At 36.9% G+C, this 24,749-nt stretch overlaps 1 long non-coding RNA gene across 2 annotated transcripts in view; it reads right to left on the reverse strand.

Moving 5' to 3' along the window:
• LOC144316831 (uncharacterized) overlaps positions 1–24,544 on the reverse strand; it is a 114,584-nt gene extending 90,040 nt beyond the window's left edge. For both annotated transcript variants that reach the window (XR_013382671.1, XR_013382672.1), the window contains exons 1-2: positions 24,437–24,544; positions 10,432–10,579 (exon numbers count right to left, since the gene is read on the reverse strand). This is a non-coding gene — a long non-coding RNA (uncharacterized LOC144316831). The remainder of the gene's footprint in view (positions 1–10,431; positions 10,580–24,436) is intronic.
• Positions 24,545–24,749: the final 205 nt, after the last annotated feature.

Genomic DNA, 24,749 nt, shown 5'->3' on the forward strand with positions numbered 1-24,749 from the left:
TTTAGACTAGCCACATTAAACAATTAAAATTCAACAGATAAACTTTGTTTCAAATTCATATTTGATTTTACTTAAAATATCAAAAATATGTCTAGCTATATTTCAAGTCTTCCAATAAACAAAAGGGACAGGTAGCTACTATGTTGGGCAGAGTAGCTCTAGAATATGGATTTCTTCTCAGTAACTTTCCTAACTAATTCTAATCAGTATTATCATTTTCTCTTTTTTTCTTTCTTACAATGTTTAAATTAAATACTTTAAAAATTGAGGAAAACATAAGAATTAAGAAGCAGTGGACTAAAACTAACATTCTTGAATCTCATTCCACTATTTCTGATGGACCTAATGTTTAAAGACTATGAGTCCTCCATTTTATTTTCTAAAATGCATGTCCATAATTTAAAAATTAATGCTACCTTAAGCCTTATAACCAAAGTCAAGAATCCCTTCTCTAAATTATTTTCACTCCTGGATCACACTCACAAGTCAAGTGACTCTCAGTTAATTCAATTGTTTCTTCTTGTACTTGCTTCCATATTTGAAATAATATAATCTACTGACTTTTATGTTTTCATGTCTTTTATTATTTATTAATTTCCGAATATAGACAATGAGAGTGTTATATTCTTAAAACTACCCCTTCTTAACCGTGCTTTCAAACTTTCTCCTCTTTCTCCCCAACATCCTAGCATATTTATACTATAGTTTCTAGTTGAATCAATATATTACTTGGACCATGTAAATGTTATCTGCACTAAGAAAATACAGTATATTTATGTTCTATTTTTTGAATATCTCATAGTTTTCTCTAGAAGAAATAATCATAACATTCTTTTATTTTCTTGTTTGTCCTTATATCTATGAATATTTTTTTTATCTCTTTCCTGCCTGGCTGAGAGCCTCATAATCTCCACTCAGTGTGACAAAGCACATCAGATAATACAACTTTTATTTTGTTAGTGGTATCTTTCCTCCTTGAGCATTCTTCCCTGCTGCTCTAGTCTGGATTGGATGTTGTCAAGATCAGCTTCATATATATCTCCTTGGGAGTCCCTTAAAGCTGTCTTTCTTGTGTTAGACCTCTTATATAGCATCAATTTCTGGACCCTTTGTTGACTGCTTACTATCTTATTTAGAAAACACATAATCACAGTAGTATCCTGAACATGTGTGTTTTGGTGATATATTAGGTTTGAAAACTTTCACGCTGAAATATGTTATTTTCAGAAATAAGACATTGTAAAAAAAAAATTAGATACATAGCAGATCCTACCCTTAACCCAACTCTATTCTCAAAATGCAGCACATTAGAATTCTTATCTGCTGGGAGAGAGGGAGTTAAATGGAGGGAAGGTAGAATGGTGTGTGTGGAAAGGGCAGGTAACTTTTTCACGGATAGAAGGGAGACAGATCATGGTCCATTGTCCTTATTTTTCCTGGTGCATTTGGGAATGAATGAAACTAGTACTAAATAAACTTATATTTACTGGAATTCCTCCTCAGTTATAACAGTCTAAATAGCCAGTGGACACAGAACCAACCCTTTCGACCTTTCTAACCAGAGCAGACAAACACCATCATGTGAATCTAGCCAGCACTGGGCCTGGTGACATTTAGAGCGGGTAGTGAGAACACAGTACTTCTTGACAGGGAGATGTGAAGGCTTAACACTACAATAATAACAATTTCAATAATACACTTACTAGGTTTAAGTTTTTGAACCCTGCTTATTGTTATGGTGAAGATTATACTGCATTGTCTTCACAACTTTTGGGGGTTGATTATAATTTTGCTGATAATTTTCCCTCTAAAGTTGAAAACACTCATCTGTTGTTTCCTAACTTCTATAACTGCTGTTAAAATATCTGGTGATATTTCAGAATGAAGATTCAAAGTGAATTCTCTTGGCCTCAGTAAAATATCATCCCTACCCCATCCCTTCTTGGTGTCAGTGAGTCTAGAAACCTTACATTCAGCTTTGCAGAAAGTAAAACTCCATTTTTCTGCTTGGGTGGAAGACAGATGGTTGTCTGCCTTCCTGGTCTGGGGAGAGAGGTGAAAGTTTAAATATTTCTTGTGCTTTATTTTCACTCAGTTCTTCTGTTTCCTTCCAAGCCTTGCAGCCCTCATAATCCAAGTATTAGGTAATTCTGATTCATGAAACTTTTGGCCTGCCTGATCTCAATCGATTTCCTTCACATTCTGTACTGATAGATCTCAGCATCCCTTACTTTGATAATGCTAGCATTTATCAACCCATACTTCATCTTCTAAAATTGTGTTGGCTTTTCTTGTTGCTGTGGTTTCTTCCCATGCTTTGTTCACTCTGCTTTTATTTATTTCTACCATTTTATACCATTATTGTAATGTCATTTGAACTTTTTGAGAAAACAGAGAAGTCTCAGCTTCCTTAAGTTGACAGTTACTTCAAAATTTGCAGACTAAATGAGATGCTTGTTTGAAGCTTCTAATTCTGTTTTGTCACCTGTTAGTTAACACTTTGCGTTTTAACATATGAAATTAGACTGAAATTACCTCTTCTCAAATGAGAGACTATAATATGTCTTTATTCTGTTTATACATAAAAGAGCTGCAAATAAATAGAATATACTCAGTTATATTAGAAATGTTTCTTCCAAAAGTCCAAAATGGTCCATGATAACGTCATGAGATGGTGGCTTCTTTTCACACAGACATATAAAAAAGTGCTTTGTCTATATAGTAAAGTGTAAGATCTTTGTTCTTGGGTATAAAATCCAATCATAAATGATTACTTTAGCCAACATTAAAATAATAATTGATACTTTTTTTATTTTTACATAAAGATATAATCATAGCTTAATCAATCTACTATAAATGCAGTATATAAAATAAAGTGTTACCTTTTTATTTAAAAAAATATAATGTATGTTCCATAAGGACAAGACTTTTTTTTAAGATTTTATTTATTCATGAGAGACACACACAGAGAGAGAGAGGTAGAGACACAAGCAGAAGGGGAAGCAGGCTCCATGCAGGAAGCCAGATGTGGGACTCCATCCTGGGATTCCAGGATCATGCCCTGAGCCAAAGGCAGAGGGTCAACCGTTGAGCCACCCAGGCATCCCAAGACTTTTAATATTATATGTGTGTAAGTGTCTGTTTCTATGTGTGTGCATGTGCATGTGTATGTCTGTATATGTGCATGTATACATGTGTATATATGAGTGTGTATATATGGATATGTACATATGTGTAAAAATAGATATAATATCATATAAATCAGTAAACATTTATTGAGTTTAATTATGGTGTAGTGCTTTTCAAATAATTTTGACAGTAGCATTTTTCCTGTTTTGTCTTAATCATTTATAACCCGACCTAGAACAGAGCTTTGCACATAGTACATATCATAATTAGTGAAGAAATTTTTATTAAGTGAATGATAGTCTTAAATACTTATAGTGGTGGTGAGTTATAAGGAGAGAAAAGGGAGAGTGAAAGACGGAGGAAAAAGAAGAGACAGAAGGAAGAGAGGGAGAAAGCAGGTTAAATAAAATGTGTTTTTTGTTTGGTAACTCTTTTCAATGTGTGACCTCACAATTTCAAGTGCTGGAAGTTAAAACATACGAGGCTTTCAAAAATTAATAAAACTGATGGTACAAATCAACAAAACAATTGTTAAATTTTATAGATCAGAAATATGTACATCTAAAATGAATAATAATTTCTAAAACTATACAAGTATTATGTGTTATAAAAAGTCAATTGGAATAAAATTTCTAGTGACTGCATCCCTAAGATATTCAAGAAGTGCATTGTCACAATCAGCTTAGGTAAATGAAAGGTAACTTGGTCTGGAAATCTAAGTTAAATGACTTGAAAGTGGCTATAATGCTAAAAAAGAGAGTCATGCTTTTCAATGCTTCTGGTCATCTAAACAACAACAACAACAACAACCTTCTTTACATGAATTTTAGTATTAAAAATGGCAAAATTTCTAAACATTGATTTATACGTCATTTTAAATATGCATATGTAACATCAACTATTATCCCTTAACTGTTTGCTGTTAAATTTTAAGTTCCTCGGGATCCCTGGGTGGCGCAGCGGTTTGGCGCCTGCCTTTGGCCCAGGGCAAGATCCTGGAGACCCGGGATCGAATCCCACGTCAGGCTCCCGGTGCATGGAGGCTGCTTCTCCCTCTGCCTGTGTCTCTGCCTCTCTCTCTCTCTCTCTGTGTGTGACTATCATAAATAAATAAAAATTAAAAAAAAAAAAAAATTTTAAGTTCCTCAAAATTTCCATCATCAAACTTAATAAAAAGCTGCTTGGTAGGGTATTCTCATTGGGAAAGTGGGAGTTGTCTTATACTTGAGGTTATGGCAATCTAACTTTAGAAGACACTCTATTCCTATGAGCTTTCTATAATGTTGAATTGTATTAGTGGAATTATGTCTACTAAGATTAATTTAAATATAATTTAGAAAAATGTAATAATAAATTGTAATAATAACACCTATTCATGTCTCTTATTCACCATTTTGCTCTTTCTAGAATAAAATATTAAATCTTTTTAAATGATTATTACATATTAACTTATCACTAGAATATTCTGAATATTCTGTCATTTTATCTTTCTAACAATGATAGGAAACAATATTTTAATGTTATCAGAACATACCTGATTTGGTTACTGCATGTATTGGATTCATATTAATTTCTTTTTCTGTTGGAACTTGAGACCTTGAAAATTGTTACGCTTTAAGATAACACCGATGTTCTCAGATACCTTTATCTTCTATATCTAGTCATTGCATATGCTACAGCTTTTTTTGCCACAGATATATCTTAAGTAGTATTCAATATTACATAATCTTAGACATTTATTTGTGTCAATTAGGCCTACAATCTCATAACTTTGGTTGGCAAAGACAAAATTAAAGATAAATATCTGATGTCTTAAATTTTTTTTTTTGTAGTTTCAAGTCTTTATTTAAATTCCAGTTAGTTAACACACTGTGTATTAGTTTTAGGTGTAGAATTCAGTGATTCAGTCCTTCCATACAACACCTGGTGCTCATCACAATTGATGAAAATTAAATGTAAAACTACCTGAGGAAATGTTTTTGCAGTATGGCCTTCAGCCACAAGGCCTGGACAATCTAATGAAAAAAATTCTTTTTTTTTTTTTTTTTGGGGGGGGGGGGTTTATAGCTATTACATTAAAAAATAATAACCCTATTCAAGAAAACACAAACCACTCTAGTTTCTTCTTAACAATGTGTCATTTTTACATTCGTATTTTATTTTTATTTTCTGAGGCGTGGAATTAAAAGCATTATTTCATGAAACCACAGAGAAGGAAATTTGTCAGTGAGATTTGTTATCTTCTAAATCTCTGAAGTCTCCTTAGTCATTTTTCAACCAATAGGCATGAACTTTATTTCTACACAATTGGTCAGAATCTGTATGGTTTCTAGTTTGTCTTCACTCCTTAATCATTATAAGTAACTTGAAGAAAGGGCTTTTTCTAGTTATCAATTCATTTGTTCTGTGCATAGCACATACTTTGTGCTCAATAAATCCTTAATAAATGACTCAGTAGATGAATGAGGATGAAATTTATCAAGTTTTGTACATCAGGATTTTGTGTATTATCTTTTTTCATGTATAAATAAAATTATGATTTTTACCCACTCACTGTGTTTACCCAGATCAGGTTTTCTTCACTAGGTGGTTAATGAGGAGGGTATAAAATGGCCTAAATATTTTGGTTTACAAACTGAAAATGTGTTTCTTTTTTATATGGGTTGCCAAAATGAAAAAGCAAACAAACAAGACCCAAATCATTTTGTGGTATACAAAATATTAGTAAAATTATAAGATATTTTATATAAATAGATGGAATCTATATTAGGCTAAAATCAACATCTATCACAGACTTCCCTAATTCAGACCAAGAATAACTTGTGAGTGCTATAGAAAATACTTAAATTTTTAAGGGACACCTGGGTGGCTCAGAGGTTGAGCATATATGCCTTTTGCCTTAGCCTTAGGGTATGATCCCGGGGTCCTAGGATCAAGTACTGTATCAGGCTCCCTGCAGAGAGCCTGCTTCTCCCTCTGCCTATGTCTCTGCCTCTCTCTCTCTCTGTGTGTATGTCTCTCATGAATAAATAAAATCTTTTAAAAAATACCTAAATTATTAAGATCTAACTTGTAACACAAGAAAGTTTACTACTTAAAGCTTACTAAAAAAAGATCAATTAGTTTATTTATTTATTTTTTGCAAGAATCATAAATGCTGTTTTCCATGTCTGGAAGGATTTTGATATATAATATTAATAATTTATCTCATTTTTCCTACAAAATATTTTTATTGAAATATAATTAACATACAATGTTATGTTAGTTCGGGTGTACAATATAATGGATATCATCCTAGCATTATTTCTTTGTTCCTCAGTGCTTGGTCTCAGGGAAGGCAGGTGTTGATATCTAATGAAGGTCACTCAGATTAATTTATGGGATTGATATCTGAAGAAAAAATATTAAAACGTTGTCTTTATTCTGATGTTTCTAAGCTTAGAGAACATAGGTTGCTGATATTAAACGAGCTCACAGTACTGAAAAACCACATTTAGAATACAGGCAATCATAGATAAACAGAGCTTGTAGAGAATTCAGAGGCTTCCTACTATTCTTTGAGACCCAGGATCTTATATTTCTTAAAACTAGAACCATATCTAATCTTTCCATTAAAGTGAGCCCCAAATTATTTTTTCTCTATGTTTAAGTTACAAGTATGTCAGTTTAAACTATAAGAATCCAATGTTTTTTGTGACTTGTGTTTCACTTTGATTTCTATTGCTTACTAACCATCTCTCTATTAGTTAGATTCTTCAATGTAATGGTATAGGTAATTAGTTTACAATCAAAGTTGATGCTATCATGGGAAATATTTTATCCTATTAATACAAATTTCCATATCTGCAATGATCCCATATGTGTTAACTTCATATTTGGTCTAGTAGAAAGATTTCTGTTTACCTCACTTTCAAATCAGTGGCTACCCACTGTTGCTGCCAGACATTCCTATGCACTCTTTCTTATGATGTCCTAATTTTCAGTTCTAAATATGTACTTTGCAAAAGCATAGAACAGATATTCTGCTTCCTTTTTATGGGAATTTTCACTTTATGGAATTGATCCTGTTCTTCTAAATATTATTTTATTCAGAGTGAAATTTCCACTTGTTCTTCATTTATTATGATATCATAGACCTCGTCTGTGTTCTCTGCTTTCTTGGAGTTTTTTTCCAGATTGTCAGTTTCTCCATTAAATATTATATTTAAAAAATCACTAAAATCCACAATTTAGATGGAGGATGCAAAGTAGCAAGGATGTTTGTCAATTGTACTTTTTGAATCTATACACATTCTGCCAAACTCTAGATATTACTTCAGGTGAAGAGAAGTTCTGATCTGGGAGCATACATTCATTCAGACATGTATGTAGGTAGTTTTGAAATATTTCTTTGTATCCTTATCTATGGGTTGGGTAATCTGGAGTCAGTAAACTTTGATACAACTAGTGGGAACAATATAAATACTTCTTAATTAAATTCAGAAAGTATGTTTTACATAAGTCATCTGGATCTTAGTAAATTATCATCACTTTACCTAAATAAAAATCTCTGATGAGTCCTTTATAAACAAAATGAGAAAGCATATAATTCTGGCAGAACAATAATATACATATGTGGTAATAGGCGAATCTGTAAGGACTGCTTTCTCACTTCCCCATCTGAAATGAACATGACTCCTAGCTCGTCGCTCTTCTTTTCTGAGTAGGCTGGTTTCTTATCTCAACCAGTCACAAGCTTAATATGGTCCATCCCCGGCAGTATAGGCACCTTTTCAGGACAGAATTGCAGTGCTTATCTAAACTGCTATGACTCCAGTAACAACTTGAAGTTTTTACCTTCAAATGTATGGCTTTTATTTCTACAGATAAAATTTTCAACAATGATCTTGATTTGGTTCTAAATCAATGAAATGATAGCGGAAGCATGATAAAATGTATTTGGATGAGGTTTTAGAAAGGGATCATTTTCTTCCAACTGTATGTCTAATAAAACCATGTAATAAATTCTTTATTTGCCTTGCTGACAGGGTCATCTTCCAGAAGATTGGGAACATAACCAAGGAACTTCAGTTTTTACTTAATTTTAGCAAAAAGAAGTCCTGCCTACTGAAGAGTAGTGATGAGAAATTTGGAGAGAAAAGTATCAACTTTCTGGGTATAGTCATTAAACTATTCTACTACTATAGCAATAGCATTATTCTACTATTTTGCTCTGCGAAAAAGGAGATTTTAAAAGAGTTTCAAGATAATGGAACAATCCTGTGGTAATAAAATGTAATAATATGGAGGATCTGCAGAGATTGGAGGCAATATGGTAGAGTGCTGAAGAGCAGCTAATTTGCCACTTATTAATGATATAATCATCTGCATTATTTGTGAAATAAGAATAATAATAGTACATATCCTGAGGGTTTGTTGTGAAGTTTAAAGGAATTGAAATACATAAAGTGCTTAGGATCGTGGCAAAGGATCTTATGGAGAGATTTTGATAATGAAATTCTATCACTTCAATAAGTGAAGGAGAAATAATAAAACAACAAGAAACCATGTATCAGCTCAGATATTTCTCTAATAAGGATACATGCAGTTTTTTAATTATGTAAAAGAAGGATACTTAACTATAGAAAAATACATCAATAGAATGAAAATATAATAGTCCCACTGTGTCTATTGTCAAAAATAAGCTGGCATTTGCAAAATATATCAAAAAGAACAAGAACATTTATGAATATGAATATACTCACCATTTTAGGCAAATCTTAAAGAAATGAAAGGACTACTAAAAATAATGTTTGCTTTTTCTCTTTGTTAAAGAGAACAATTTGCAAACTAGAAAGTGTTAGTGATTTATTGTTGAGGGACCTCTTGCCTGTGACAAGTGAAGGAAAACATTAAATGAATTAAAATCTCTGACACTGAAGATTATAAATATGACTTGATAAATAATTTAGAGTGTGATTGTGCAATCATTGCTGGCTATCTATGAAGTATTATGAATAATAGGATGAGGGCCAGAATTTAAAAACAGGCAAATGTACTGCACTTTTTATAAATGAGAAAATGATGTATTCTGGAATCTACAGACAAAATGCACTAAATGTTGTCCTTGGCAAAATTTGAGTATTAAATATAAACCAGGTGGTTTGTAAGCAAGTTTGTCATTGACAAAGGGCCATAATGTCAAGATTCTAAACTTTATCTTTCAAATTCCTTATTCTGTAATCTTAGTCAAGATACCTCATTTTCTTGATTTCTGTTTTGTCACCTGAAAAGTGAAAGATCATATTAGACACTGCTTGAGTTCTCTTTTAACTAGAACATTTTATAAATCTATGACAATGTGATTCTGTTGTTGGCAAGGGCATTGTAAACAAAACACATTTTATTGTGTGTTCAAATCAAATGTGTTTAACATTAAAAGAAGCTGTTACACTATATGTTGGCAAATCAAACTCCAATAAAAAAATATACAAAAAATAATTTAAAATAAAAAAAACAGAAGAAGCTGTGAACATTAGCATTGTCAAATAAAAACAAATCTGGACTTAAGAAAAGAGAGAGTTTCTTTGAATGGATTATTGCAATGGAGGGGGAGGACCATGACAATGGGGAGGAGAATGCTCCCAACAGAGAGGCCTGAAAGAATCTTAAACACCAAACAGAAAAAAGACTTTTCTTTCATAAAGACAAATCTATGACGCTGGGGGGCGGGGGGGAGAAGTATGAGGAAATGAAAAGAGTGAATGCAGGTAATGTGCTAAAAGAGTTGATCAGAGGATGTTTTACTCTGAGGTCAGTCTCTTCTCTCTCAGAGAGATTGTTAAAAAGGGTTTACATGCTGGCTCAAGCGGAGGATGGGTCAAAGATTAGGAGCACGGCAGAAGGTGAGTTTGACTAAAGTTTGATTAAGTCAGATTGAAAGGCATTTTGTTCTGTGGAGGCCGAGAAAATTAAGGCCATTCCACTTTAAGTTCAGTGTTAGCACAAGTACAGCCATCCCAGGCCCCTGTGAATAAGAGCTGAACTTTACCTTACTTCAGTTACAGGAAGAAAACAGTTTACAGCTTAACATCCTAGAAAGCCCCATATCAGAATAAGAACAGAGGCCAAGCCAGGGCAGGAAGTCCCATATTAGAATAAGAACAGAGCTCAATGCCCATGGCAGAAAGTCGCACATCAGAATGAGAACAGAGCTCAATGCCCTTGAAAGCCCCATATCAGAATGTAAACAGAACTTGAGAAATTCCTCCACCCCTTCTGGAGGTCCCCTAGACCAGCCCTTACAACTAAGCTGAAACTCACCTCTGGGTCCAAGCCCCTGCTCTGCTGTGTCAGGTATACTTGGACCCAAGCTCGAGCTGTAAATAAACCCTCTTGTGTTTGCATCGGTGTCCGCTCCTTGGTGGTTTCTTAGAAACGTAATCTTGGGCACAACAGTTCCAACTGATCACTGGAGATGAATGAATAGTTTAGCAAATTATTTATGAGACACATTATAGTATTTTGGATAATCTGTGTCTGGCCTTCTCATAGGTAAGCAAGGAGGAAATCTGTGAGACTTAAGGGAAAGAGTAGTTCTAATAAGTCTTTTCCTACAACTCAAAGGGATTTTTTAAACATATTTGTTTAAAAGGCATCACAGTCTTGGTAAAATTTAACATTTTCAAATACATGTCTTGGTATTTTATTTTTCTCTGATAAATGAACTACAAATGGAATCTCTTAGTCATATGGTATCAAAGAAAAATTGTACCAGACAAAATGAGTGGGCAACCGAAGAACTTATTTGAGATTATTGCAATAGGGAAGAGAGATTAAACCCAATTCCACTGAAACAAAAGGCAAGAGGGGGTTTTGTTTGTTTGTTTTGAGATTTTACTTATTTATTCATGAGAGATATAGAAAGAGAGGCAGAGACACAGAGGGAAGAGAAGCAGACTCCATGGTAGGAGCCTGATGTGGGAACCCAGGATTATGCCCCAAGCCAAAGGCAGATGCTCAACCGCTGAGCCACCCAGGCATCCCAGCAAGAGGGTTTTTGAGCACTGCTATGAGCTAGTGTAAAAATCCTGGAAGAGATAAGTGAAGAAGGTTGGTGAATGTGATTGCTAATGGGTAGGGTATATATGAAAGTTGGGTCCCTCCTGTCCCACAAGCTGAAAGACAGGGGCTCTATCTTTCATGATGATTAGATTTCTCCCAGGTATTAGAGAAAGACATTCCCAGGATTCTAAAACTTCAAGAGACCAGAGAATGCTAATATCTCAAAGGGTCAGAGGAAAATTGATCATTTATTCTAGATTTTGTAAAATAATGCTCTAAGAGAGGCTAAGGGCCTATATCAGAAAGAAACTTGTCTAAAGTTTAGTCAAGCTGAAAGAAATATCAAGGCCATCTTGGTCAATAGTAAATTTATATTTAAGTTATAAAAAATTGTCAAATTGTTTTCCAACATAGTTGTACCATTTTGCACTCCCACTGTGAGTTAGAGAGAAATGGGACTAGGCAAGGCTAGGTAGGGGGCCATGAAATCAGGCTCACAAAAATCCCCAAAATGCTAAGGTGTAAGGAAACCAGAGAGATAAGGGAACAAGCCAGACCATCCTGCCCTGGGTGTGGGTGAGGAGGGTGTCTTTTTTTCATGACAGTCATCTGTAACCAATAAAAAATAACCAGATCCCAAAGAAGTAAGCTATTAAAGATGCTAGTCCTTACTCAGTGGTGCTATCACTAGATATGTTAAAAAGAATTTAGGTTCCTAGTTGGCCTTCAATAAAAGATCAACCCTAAAAGCCCCCAGTGGCAACCCTGTCAGGAGCTGACTCATTTCTGAGAGCTTTCTGTATTATCTTTGTTTAATAAACTTCTATAGGGACCCCTGGGTGGCACAGTGGTTTAGCGCCTGCCTTTGGCCCAGGGCACGATCCTGGAGACCCGGGATCAAATCCCACATCGGGCTCCCGGTGCATGGAGCCTGCTTCTCCCTCTGCCTGTGTCTCTGCCTCTCTCTCTCTCACTGTGTGCCTATCATAAATAAATTTAAAAAAATAATAAAAAAATTAAAAAAAAATAATAATAAACTTCTATAGCTTTACTCACTCTACTTTGTCCGCGAGGTTCATTCTTTGACTCTGTGAGACAAGAACCAAGCTCTCCCATATAAACTGCATTATGACAAAACTAGAAACAACCCAAATATCCATCAGCAAATGAAAGGATAACGAATTGTGTTATTATCTAAACAGGGGTATAGTGGTCAACAATAAATAGAAATGATTGCTGACACATGCAAAAACATAGGTGAATTTCACAAACATTATATTGATTGAAAGATCCCAGACAGGAGAGAGTACTTACTGTATGATTCCATTTATATAGAAGTCTGAAAAGACAATTCAAATCTACAGTGACAGAGGCCTGGGGCTTCTGAAGATCAGTGATTGCCTGGGGCTAGGAGTAAAGCTGAGAAGGAACATGAGGGGCCATTTTAGAGTGATGGAAACGTTCTATATTTCAATAATGGTGGTGGTTAGATGAGTATATGAATTTATATAAACTCACTAAAATCTACAGCTCCAGTGGGTACATTTAATTGTAAATTACCCTAAACCTGATTGTGGAGGCCAAGGAAAATTAAGGCCATCCCACCTAAAGTTTAGCATTAGCACAAGTACAGCCATCTTAGGCCCCTGTGAATAAGAGCTGAACTTTATGGGAAGAACTGCAGAATGTCCTCAAAGTCCTTGGCAGGGAATCCCGTATCAGAAAGACAACAGAGCCCATGCCCGCCCATGGTAGAAAGTCCCATATTAGAATGAGAACAGAGCTCAATGCCCTTAGGCCCCATATCAGAATGTAAACAGAACTTGAGAAATTCCTCCATCTCTTCTGAAAATTCCCCTAGACCAGCCTATAAAAACCCAGCTATAACCCACCTCGGGGTCCAAGTCCCTGCTCTGCTGTGTTGGGTGCACTTGGACCCAAGTTCGAGCTTGTAAATAAACCCTCGTGTGTTTGCATCGGTGTCGGCTCCTTGGTTGTTTCTCGGCTTTGCAATCTTGGGCACAACATTTGGGGGCTCATCCGGTATCTGAGAGACCTCCAGGACCCTATCCAGAGGGTTTCACGCATGTTGAGTGCACTCAAATTTTCCACCTTTTGCACACATATTCTCTGAGAGCTCTAAACTGTACTTTTACCTGTAGGAATTCCAATCTGTATGGGGTCAGCATTGGCTTAGGCAGACGCACTGGTGGGCTGTCAACCAGGGGTCTTGAGGAGACGTCCCTTGCCCCCACCTGGAGGACGGGGTCCTCATCTGTAAGGAGGACGGGAGTCCTCATCTGTAAGGAGGATGGGGTCCTCATCTGTAAGGACAGGAGTCTTCATCTGTAAGGAGGGCTGGCTGCCAGCCCTTCGGATTACTTTCTGTTTTGTCTCTGCGGACCACGAGAATATTTGTCTGTGTTACTATGTCCTTGTTAACTGTGCATTTGTCTGTGTTACTGTGTCTTTGTTAACTGTCATAACTGTTTACATAAAGAGAGGGAAATTTCAAACTTACAGCATGTCAGAATGGCCAACCTTTGGCGTGGGATGGCACTGAGAAGGAACTTTCCACCTACCTACTATCTTACAGGTTAAGGCTGTGATCTTCAGGGACAAACCGGATGGCCACCCTGACCAGGTGCCCTACATCCTGGTCTGGCAGGACATGATTGAGAATTCCTCTCCTTGGCTAAAACCATTTTTACTCCCCAAAGCGCAACACTCAGCTGAAGGTAAGGAGAGACTCCGGGTCCACTGCCAGACTCTAATGGCAGGTCTCCAGGCTACCAGGCACAAGCAATCTGGCTGAGGTATGGTTCTGTAAGACAGGGTAAGACTGAGAGTCCAGCAGCCTTCTTAGAGAGAATACTAGGAGAGAAGAGCTTGCAGGACTTACAGTAGCAAAAAGAGTCAATAATAATAAAGAAAGTCTGGAAGAGCAACAAACCAAACTAAGTGACTGGCAGACCCGAAACCTGGCCAAAATCCTGCTGGCCACAACCATGGATGACCCCCAGGAAAGACGGAGGCACCTCAAGAAGCTGGCTTCAGGGACAGGTAAGGAGGATGGCCCTGGTCCCCATCGGGAGCGCCCTAAGCTGAACAAAAACCAATGTGCTTATTGCAAAGAAGAGGGCCACTGGGTGAAAGACTGTCTTAACAAAAGACCTAAGGCCCCTGCCAAGATCTTGGAGATGGAGGATCTGGACAACTAGGGGAACTGGGGTTTGGCACCCCTCCCCAAGCCCAGGGCAACTCTCAGAGTGGAGGGGCAATCTATTAAATTCCTAGTGGACACTGGGGCACAACACTTGGTTTTATTACAACCCCAAGGGAAATTGGCAAACAAGACTTCATGGGTGCAAGGGGCCATGGGCACCAAACAATACTCATGGACTACCTGAAGAACTGTGGATCTTGGCATGGGCTGGGTATCCCACTCCTTCATGGTCATCCCTGAGTGTCCCTACCTGTTGTTAGGTCGGCATTTGCTCACCAAGATGGGGGCACAAATTTGCTTCCACCCCAAAGGGGCAAAAATCCTAAACAAGGAGGGGCACCTTATTCAGGTGCTTGTCCTGAGTTTAGAAGATGAATATAGTCTCCACCAAATGCCCTCGGCCCCAATGACTGACATTGACCATTGGCTGAGGGAATTTTCCCAAGCATGGGCAGAAACTGGAGGAATTGGGCTGGCTCGGCACCGACTGGCCATATACATAGAACTAAAGCCAGGGGCAGACCCTGTCAGGGTCCACCGATACCCCATGTCTCTCGCAACACGTATGGGACTCACACCCCACATACGGCGACTACTGGACTCTGGCCTATTGAGGCCCTGCCAATCAGCATGGAACACTCCCTTGCTGCCAGTTCAAAACCCCACTCTAATGATTACGGGCCAGTCCAGGACTTAAGGGAAGTTAACCGGCGAGTAGAGGATATGCACCCTATGGTCCCAAACACATACACCCTCTTCTATTTAAAAGATGCCTTTTTCAGCCTGCCTTTAGCACCCAAAAGCCAAGATCTCTTCGCCTTGAATGGACGGACCCTGAGAAAGGCATCAATGGCCAGCTCACCTGGATTCGACTACCACAAGGATTCAAAAATTCACAGACCATCTTCCATGAGGCCTTACATGAAGACTTGGGTGAGTTCCGTTCCGAGCACCCTCATTTGATATCCTGTTGGCAGTGGAGGACCAGGACACATGCTTGCAAAGCACCAGGGATTTGCTACAAACCATAGCGGCTCTAGGATACTGGGCCTCAGCTAAAAAAGCCCAGATCTGCAGAGCAGAGGATCCCACAACCGCAAACTGTCCACCAGGATGGACAGAGGCTTTTCCCACCAAACATGAAACAGCACAGACCGTGACCAAGAAACTGCTGGAAGACATCTTACCAAGGTATGGTTTTCCTGTTAAGATTGGATCAGACAAAGGCCCAGAATTCATTTCTAAGGTAACATGAGGAGTGGCACTTACGTACTTGGGGCAGATTGGAAATTACATTGTGCATATAGGCCCCAAAGCTCAGGGCAGGTAGAGGGGATGAAAAGAACATTAAAGGAGACCTTAACTAAATTAGCCCTGGAGACTGGCAGGGACTGGGTGACTCTCCTCCCCTTCACCCTATATAGGGTGAGGAACTCCCCATATAAGATGGGACTGACTCCCTATGAGATCATGTACAGTTTTCCTCCACCTATTATCCCCAATTTAAAACCCGAGGTGCTTGCTGAATTTGATCACCAACTCCTTTTCTCCCTCCAAATGTTAAAATGAACCCATGAGCAGGTGTGGCCTAAGCTGAGGGCCCTCTACGAGACTGGGCTACCCCCGGGCCCCCATCGATACCGGCTGGGTGACTGGGTGTACGTGTGGAAATACCAACACCAGACACTTCAACCTCACTGGAAGGGACCCTACATTGTGATCCTGACCACTCCCACTGCTCTCAAGGTCAATGGGATTACTCCCTGGGTCCACTACACCCACGTCCAGCCAGCTGATCCACATGCTGTTCTCAAGGACTTTGTTCCAGAATGGAAAGGCCAACCAGACAAGGACAATCCCCTAAAGCTAAGACTGTGCCGTTCTCACTTACCCCACTAATGTTGCTTCCCCGTTAGCCATTTTTAAATATGCACCCAATTCAGCCTTGCTTTTAAAGTCTTTTAAGGGTTAAAAAGATGGGAGCATCCTAACTATAGAGAGGCTTTTGCAAGCAAGGGGTGGGGGTTATGTGTTGCCCCAAATGAGGAGTGTTGCTTCTTTACTGACCACTCAGGAATAGTCCGGGAATCTATGGAAAAAGTCAGAAAAGGTTTGGCTAGATGTAAACGGGAGCGAGAACAGCAACAAGGTTGATTTGAATCATGATTTAATCTTACCCACTGACTTACTCTGAGACCATCCTGGACCCATGGTTGGGTACTTCCTTAGGTTCCTCTGAGAGGGGGAAATGTGGAGGCCAAGAAAAATTAAGGCCATCCCACCTAAAGTTTAGCATTAGCACAAGTACAGCCATCTTAGGCCCCTGTGAATAAGAGCTGAACTTTACGGGAAAAACTGCAGAATGTCCTCAAAGTCCTTGACAGGGAATCCCATATCAGAAAGAAAACAGAGCCCATGCCCGCCCGTGGTAGAAAGTCCCATATTCGAATGAGAACAGAGCTCAATGCCCTTAAGCCCCATATCAGAATGTAAACAGAACTTGAGAAATTCCTCCACCTCTTCTGAAAATCCCCTAGACCAGCCTATAAAAACCCAGCTGTAACCCACTTCAGGGTCCAAGTCCCTGCTCTGCTCTGTTGGGTCCACTTGGACCCAAGCTCGAGCTTGTAGATAAACCCTCGTGTACTTGCATTGGTGTCGGCTCCTTGGTGGTTTCTCAGATTCGCAATCTTGGGCACAACACTGATTTAATTTTTTTAAATCTATAAGTCACACTAGTATTAGTAACCTATTAGGTAGTAAGAAAACTCACATATTGATTACTTCTCATTTTTAATGTACAAGTTAATAATTAGGTTATTGATAAGAGAAAGGAGTCTGAAGATAAGAGTATCTATGACTTCAGGCTCTTATGGAACAAAGGGAGCAGAAGGGTGGGAGAAGAATGTATTGGAATTTAGATTTATTTACTCACTCTCTCTTACCATGATTGTTGGGAAGGAACAGAAGAAAAATTTCCTGAGATATTCATAAGTGATAACAAAATGTTCTGAGCTATTTAGTACATGATGTTTTTTTAAATCTTGTAAACAACCTTCAACTTGAAAGCATGTAAAACATCACAATGTTCAAATGATCTAAAGGAAGTTTGTTGTCAGGAAAGGGATTTTTTTCCACTTTAGTAAATGAATTTGAATAGCCTTGCATTTACCTATACTATTATTACATAAATTATGTAGTTTCTTTTGCTACTCTGACAAAATCTCAGAAACCAAGTGTCTACTTTTTCTCCCAGAGTGCTTGCAAGAAATTTGTGACTCTTGCAGATTAAAACAGAAAAACAAGTGAAGCTTGCTTTCTTCCATAACAACCACTGGCTTACTTGATGAATGAATGGCTCCAGAGAACATGTCTTAATTTCTGTTGCAAATTTTTAACTTATACCATGAGATCTTGTGGGCAAGATGAAGAAATGTGTTATGGAAGAAGTGTTGGGATTAATTGGTTAATCACACTGACACAGGCTGATAATAGTGATAAGAATGGCAGCATATCATGGGACTTGGTCTTTGTCTCTGTAATTAAAAATCATTGTCACAGACTTCAGTAGACATCTCGGTGATGCATCTGTCATTAATCTCTTTTAAGACCTTTCCCTTTCCCCTTTCTCCGGTTCTGTCCAGTCTTTCAGAGGGCTGGTCAGCCCCACTACATTTGCCAGACTTCCTCACCATTAGGTGGCACTGGTAGAGGAATGCAAGGAAGGAGAAAAAGAGGAGTGGGGGCAGGGAGGCGGGCAGCATTTGTGTGTCCAGCCCTCCATGTTTTAGGAAACATTTTCTTGATATTTCAGCTCCTTCTCAGTATCTCCCTCTGTGTTCCCAGCTCTTGTCAGAGAGCTTCCTTATGGTTCTAGTTGCCTCCATACAGCCTCCCATTGGAGCTCAAGAACACCATTGATTTCTAAAGGTGTTTCCTAAATTTTCTAATCTCTGAGTTTCTCACTGACACTTCTCTTTCATCTCTTTCAGGCCTTTGCAATTATTTTCCCATATTAATCTCACTGCAATGAACTACTTGCCATGGGCTGTTTTTCTAATTGCCCTTGATCCTTACTAGATATAGTTGCCATGTTCATTATAGTTGTAAGAGGCATGAAAGTAGGATAGTCAAAAAGAGTAGGATTCAAAAACCTTTTGATAAATGTATTTTCTATTTTATCCAGCTAAAGTCCAAATTTCCACAGCCTGTTAAGATTTAATTCTTACATTTGTGCCCAAGAATCTCTATATTTGTAGAAGAAGGGCTATAACTATATGCCATATAAAATGCTTCAAGAATGGTTTAGCAACTCATGCTCAGGATAAGATGGCCTGTGTTACAGTTTGAGTATTTTGGAAGAAGACACTAAGATGAAGTTTGTGGTACCCAGGAATTAACTAACCACTGTGAAAGAAAGAGAAGAAGCAGAGTTGGGCAGAGTAGCTGATAAAAGTCAAATGTAGTGTCAACAGAGCCACAGTAATTTGGAAGGGAACTCTAGAATGATTATTGCCCATTGGATTGTTCTACATGGAGCCTAAATGGCCTGGCCTTTATATCCATGCTTTACTCTTCAGATAAAAACCTCCCCAGAAAGAGTAGATTTCTGTAATTGAAGCAGACCCAAAAGAAATTGGAAACTGAAGGCTATCTGTTCACTGACTGAATTCTCCCTATCCACCCACACACTTCATGTCTCTTCTCCAACACACAGCTGGGTTGCAAGTCTTTCCTGGAAGGGGAACTGAATTATATATTTCCAGATATTTCACAGCCTGGGTTTGAGTTTTGGACCTCACTTTTACAAATTTTATTATCTTGGACAAATTTTAAATTTCTCCTTGCCTCAGTTTATTCCTCTGTAGAGTGAAATAATAGTAGTACCTACCTATGATAGTTAATTTAATGTGTTAACCTAGCTAGGAGACTCTATCCAACCTTATGGTCAAACACTAGTCTAGACACTGGTCAGAAGCTATTTTTTAGATGTGACTAACATTTAAATCACTAGACTGTGAGTAAAACAATTCACCTTCCATAATGTGAATGGGTCTTATGTAATCAACTGAAGGTCTTAAGAGAAAATATCTAAAAAGAATTTTGTTCTCAGTCTGTCTTCAGACTCAAATCTTCAGACAAATCTGTAGCATCAACTCTTGCTGTAATTTCCAGACTGTAGTCCTGCCCTATAGATAACAGACTTGCCAGCCCCCACAATTATGTGAACCAGTTCCTTAAAATAAATCTCTCTTCATATGTATACATTCTATTGATTCTGTTTCTCTGGAGAATGCTGACTAATACAATATCTCACAGGTCCATTATATGACTTAAATGTACAGCACAGTGCCTGGTAAATATTTGGGACACAGTAAATATGGCTTCTATTGTTTACAGAGGTTTCTATTTATTAGCAACTCAAGAAATTATAAATGCATTATTTTAGCTATAAAAATAATGAATCATATGTGTATGAAACAAACTGGATTTATATTAATTATTCTTAAATATTTTAGAGTTCATCTAAAATTAAATATACTCTCTTATACTTGAAAGAATATGTTCAATTTTACTATTTTTTTTATGGTAGTCCCTAGATACTTTGTTTTTCCCAGCAAGTCTCTGAAAATTTATCATGCAGATTGCAGTATAATATTAACCACCTTTGACTACTAGGAGACTGTAAAATGCACTCCATGGTGTTTCAATGCATGAAGGTACTTTCAGAGTGCTTTATGTAGCATAATCCATTTACTAAAACTTGCAGGGTCCCTTGTTTTATGAGGTTCTACAAAGATGACAGATGTTCTTTAATGTTTCACCATGGGAATTCTCCCTCAAATAAAGCTGTCTACACAGGAGACTATGAATAGATCCAGTTGTTTAGAGGATGGAAATTCTCCAATTATAATACTATTTATTATGAGTTTCAGAAAAAATATTTGCACTAAAACAAAATGTACTGGAGTAAGATATGTAACTCAAATTGTCTCTTAATTGTCAAGCAAAGGTTACTGCAAAACTGTATTTCAGTACATTGGTGCAAATGTCTGACCAACGGTGTACAGATGATTTGGAGAGGTTGTTCAGATACAGATTTCTCCATTTTATACATACCTACTGGATTAGAATCCACAGGAAGAAAGCCTCAAATTTCCATTGTAACAATGGATTCTGTTTCTTATCTACCCTACAGTTTAAAATCTACTAGACAAAATAAGTTTAAAATCTAGAAAACTTTCAGAATCAACTACATATTTAGAAATATAATTGAGTAAAATAACTCTTTTAAACTTTTTAATAAACTTTAAACTTCCGATTATCTGCTCTGTTTTTGTTGAGAAACATAGTAGTTATGTGTGGTGTATATATTTTTACATAGACACAATGTCAGAAAGTAAATAACTTATCTTCAGCAAGAAGTTTATATCACCTTATTTACTATATTTATATCAATAGATTTTGACCTAAGTCAAACTGAAATCAACAACATACTTTATTTTGGAAATTATTGGAAGATGTAATAATTCAGATTGAATAAACAAGTGTTTAAGTTAGAAATTTGATCATTTGATGTAATCATATGAATTCCAAAAAGCATTTTCATTTTATAATATTATTTATATCTAAACAGTTAGCTATTGTACACCTGTACAACCACAAAACAGAAAAATCTGATCCAATGTCATATTCACATTATGGAGGAGAAAATAACCAATTGTTTTCTTTTTCAAAGCACTGCTTCCTTACACATACAATGATAAGAAAGCTGAAATCCATTTTAGTTTATCAAATGTTTATTCAATACCTCCTATGCTCTAGCTACTATTTATTAGCATCAGCCACATAGATTAATAGAATCCTCCTTTTCTTTAAGGGGTTAAAACATCAAATTAAAACAATTTATCCTTAGTGCTTAAGAGTATCATTGTGTACTGCATTATTTAAGAATTATACTCCCTTACAAATAACAAGAACTCTGTATTAGTGTCCTATTGCTGCCATAACAAATTATTACAAACTTGGGATTTAAAACAATGCCAATTAATTTTCGTTTATTTCTGGAAGTCAGAAATCCAGAATCAATTTCTCTAGACTCAAATCAAGGTGTTGGCAGAGCAGCACTACTGTTGGAAATTAGGGGAGAATCTGTTTTCTTGTTTTTTTTTTTCCCACCTCTAGAGCTGCATTCCCTCATGTCCTATTGGCTCATGTCCCTTTCCTCATCTCTAAACCAGCAGCTCCAGGATAGCATGTCTCTGTAATCAAATCTCCTACTGCTTCCTTTTTAAAGGATTCTTTCAACTTAATTGAGTCCACCCAGATAATCAAGGATTATCTTCCCTTTTCAAATTTTTTAATTTAATCACACCTGCAAAGTCACTTATGCTATACAAGGTGATATTCAGATTCACGGGATTGAGACCTCAATATTCTGCCTACCATTCACCCCAAAACAGTAACTCAGATGAAAAAGAAGAGTATTTTAGCATCCTAAAAAGAAAAGTCCAGAATAGAAGATAAAGACTAGAATGACAGGACTACAGTGTTGTCAAGAAATCTCTACACTATCCCTAGGATATGACCCTCTTTCAAATGCCTGAATGATGGCTTCTAGAGTTTTAGCTATTATTTCTGTATTTCACGGGTTAGGAAGAATGAATGACAGAAGAGCAAAAACATATAAATTAGCTGTCTCTTCCTCTTTGGAGAACTTTTCTAGAAATTCTAACGAAAAGCTTTAGGTCACTGCTCACTGGCAAGAACTCAGTCTCATGGTCCTGACTAGCTGTGTAAAAGACTTGGAATTTATTTATTTATTTATTTGTTTGTTTGTTTATTTATTTATTTATTTATTTATTCATATTGCTGCCCATATAAAAGTGGATTTTGGACAGGGGAGATGGAAACTGAATACTAAGATCTACTGTTATACATCAATATTTAGTATAATATTTTTGGCTCATCTATTTTGAAAATACATGTATTATTAAGCCAATAATTATATCATGTCTTAGTAAGACCATTGCTTACATAGCAATATATGAACTCTCGCTTTTGAAATACACCATCTTTAGAAGTAGGATTCTTTCCTTTGAGTGTGTCTGGGAAATAAAGGAGATCAAATATGCCATAGTCATGCTGTATCAGAAATATACAGTAGTTGCCATTGTGTCATGTGATGCCAGCTACAAACACTGAAATTAGAATGGAATTGCTGGCAATGAAAATGTTGGAGGAACTGTATATGAAGATGACTCATTTTACTTGTCATTTTGAAAGATGTGAGAATTTTTCCGCCAGGATTTCTGGCTGAAATCTGAAGTGCTATCCTGTTTAGCTCTGTCTCTTAATAAGGTAATTAAGACCTGAGTAATAAATTCCACACAGGCATAAATAGAAGCATTTCCAATATATTTATTTTTTCTGATAAAATATACTATCAAGATGAAAACACTAATGAGTTATGCTATAAGAAATATTGTAGGTAGTAAGACATTTTCTGACAATTAAAAAAAACACATATACTGTTAGTGTTTTGGATTTTTCTTAAAATATTCTGAAACCAATTTGTTCTCTTTCCCATGCCATCAATGTTATTTATCCTGAGTCAGACATAAGTATACTCTTGTATTTATATGTTATCCTTCTGGAGCTGTTTACACTAAAAATTGCATCCACACAGAATTGCTTCCCTGTGGCACAAACCACATTGTTTTGCTTTGAGGTTTCAAACATCAGAAGTAACTTTGAAGTGTTCTGCTAAGTGCCTTGCACTCAATAATGTGCCACTACTCTCTCCTAGCTCTCTACTATCTCACTTGTTCCTTTTCAGGTGACTTTGTGACATCCTCCCCTCTGACTTGCCTTAATAATATTGGCATTTATCACAGTTATTTTCCTATCCTTCTAGTTGCTCTCCCTGGGAGATTTTACTGTTCTTGTTCTTGTTTATGACTTCCAAATCTATATCCCCATTCCAATCTCTCCTGTAAGTTCTAGCACTGTAGGTTTAAATGCCCACTGAAATTTTCCACATAAATGCCCTATAGGCACTTACAACAAAGACAATTCAGAACTTGAATTCTCCCCAACTTGCTATAAATCTACCTTTGCTCTATTGCTCCTTCTATTAGTGAAAGTTACCGTCATCCATTTAGTAGCTGAAATAGGAAAGGAGGGATTACTGTATGTCTTCTCCAAGTCATTTGTATTCTTCATTTACCAACCACCAGCCATATTTAATGATCTTGCTCTATAAACATCATTCCAAAATTTCTCTAGAATCTCTATACTCTACTAATCCAAATTCCCTATGATCACTTGCATTAATACCCCAACAATTGCTATTCTTCATTAAGTGACAGCTTTGCAACTGGCCTCAAGATCAAGTGTATTGATACATCCTCTTCCCAGTCCTATCACTGCATGACCAACAGAGTCCTTTTCTGAAAGCTTATATCTCACTGTGTTTATGACCTTTTCAAAACTTTTGGGTTAAGTTCCAGTTTCCTCCAGATGACCATAAAAGGTTTTGGGTTGTTTTTGTTTTTATTTTTTTCTAATTCAGTTTCTGCTTTTTCTCTCCAGGCACATCTTTTTTTCTAACTCTAAACTCAGATTTACTATTGGTTTTAAATCCTACATATACCATGTGCTGTCTTAATTCTTTGTATTCAATATAAACACACGATCTGTTCTTAGAAACTGAACATCCCTTCAATTGAAATTCTTACTAGTGCTTTGTGTCTCATTTAAATTATTTCGTCCCTTCCTAACTTCCACAATCTGGTAAAAAGTTAATACACACACACACACACACACACACACACAGACACACACACACCCCTGACCTACTCTGGTAAAGTTCCTTTGTCTTTTCTGTTCTGCCCTTAGACATAAAAGTTAAAACTCAATATCTGCACACTTGTGTAAATGAATACTACAAACTTATGCTTACTTTTCATATTTTTAAGACATGATTAGTTTCTGAAATTATATAAAAGTGATTTTAAGAAAAGCAACCTCCATTACCTGAGAGCTGAGAACACGTCAGGGAATAGAAATCATGAAGGAAAACAAAATGAAGGTCCCTGAACTCAGTCTGAGAGGCGGAAAAGGGGTGTGTGTATGAAATTCCTCAGACTTCTTGTTTCTTTGATGCAGGAAAACACCCAGAGTGACCTTGAATGTGCAGTTTCATTTTCACACTAATCGGTGTGGTAGAAAACTCCCCCATACTGATTAGTTTTTCTGTTGTACCTATATTTGGAATTATAACTGGTTTTCATGATTGTTTACAAGGATTTCTGAACTCTCCTCAATTCTTATTTATGCATTTTTCTGA

This window comes from Canis aureus, chromosome 7, assembly GCF_053574225.1.
Source record: "Canis aureus isolate CA01 chromosome 7, VMU_Caureus_v.1.0, whole genome shotgun sequence".
NCBI lineage: Eukaryota > Metazoa > Chordata > Mammalia > Carnivora > Canidae > Canis > Canis aureus.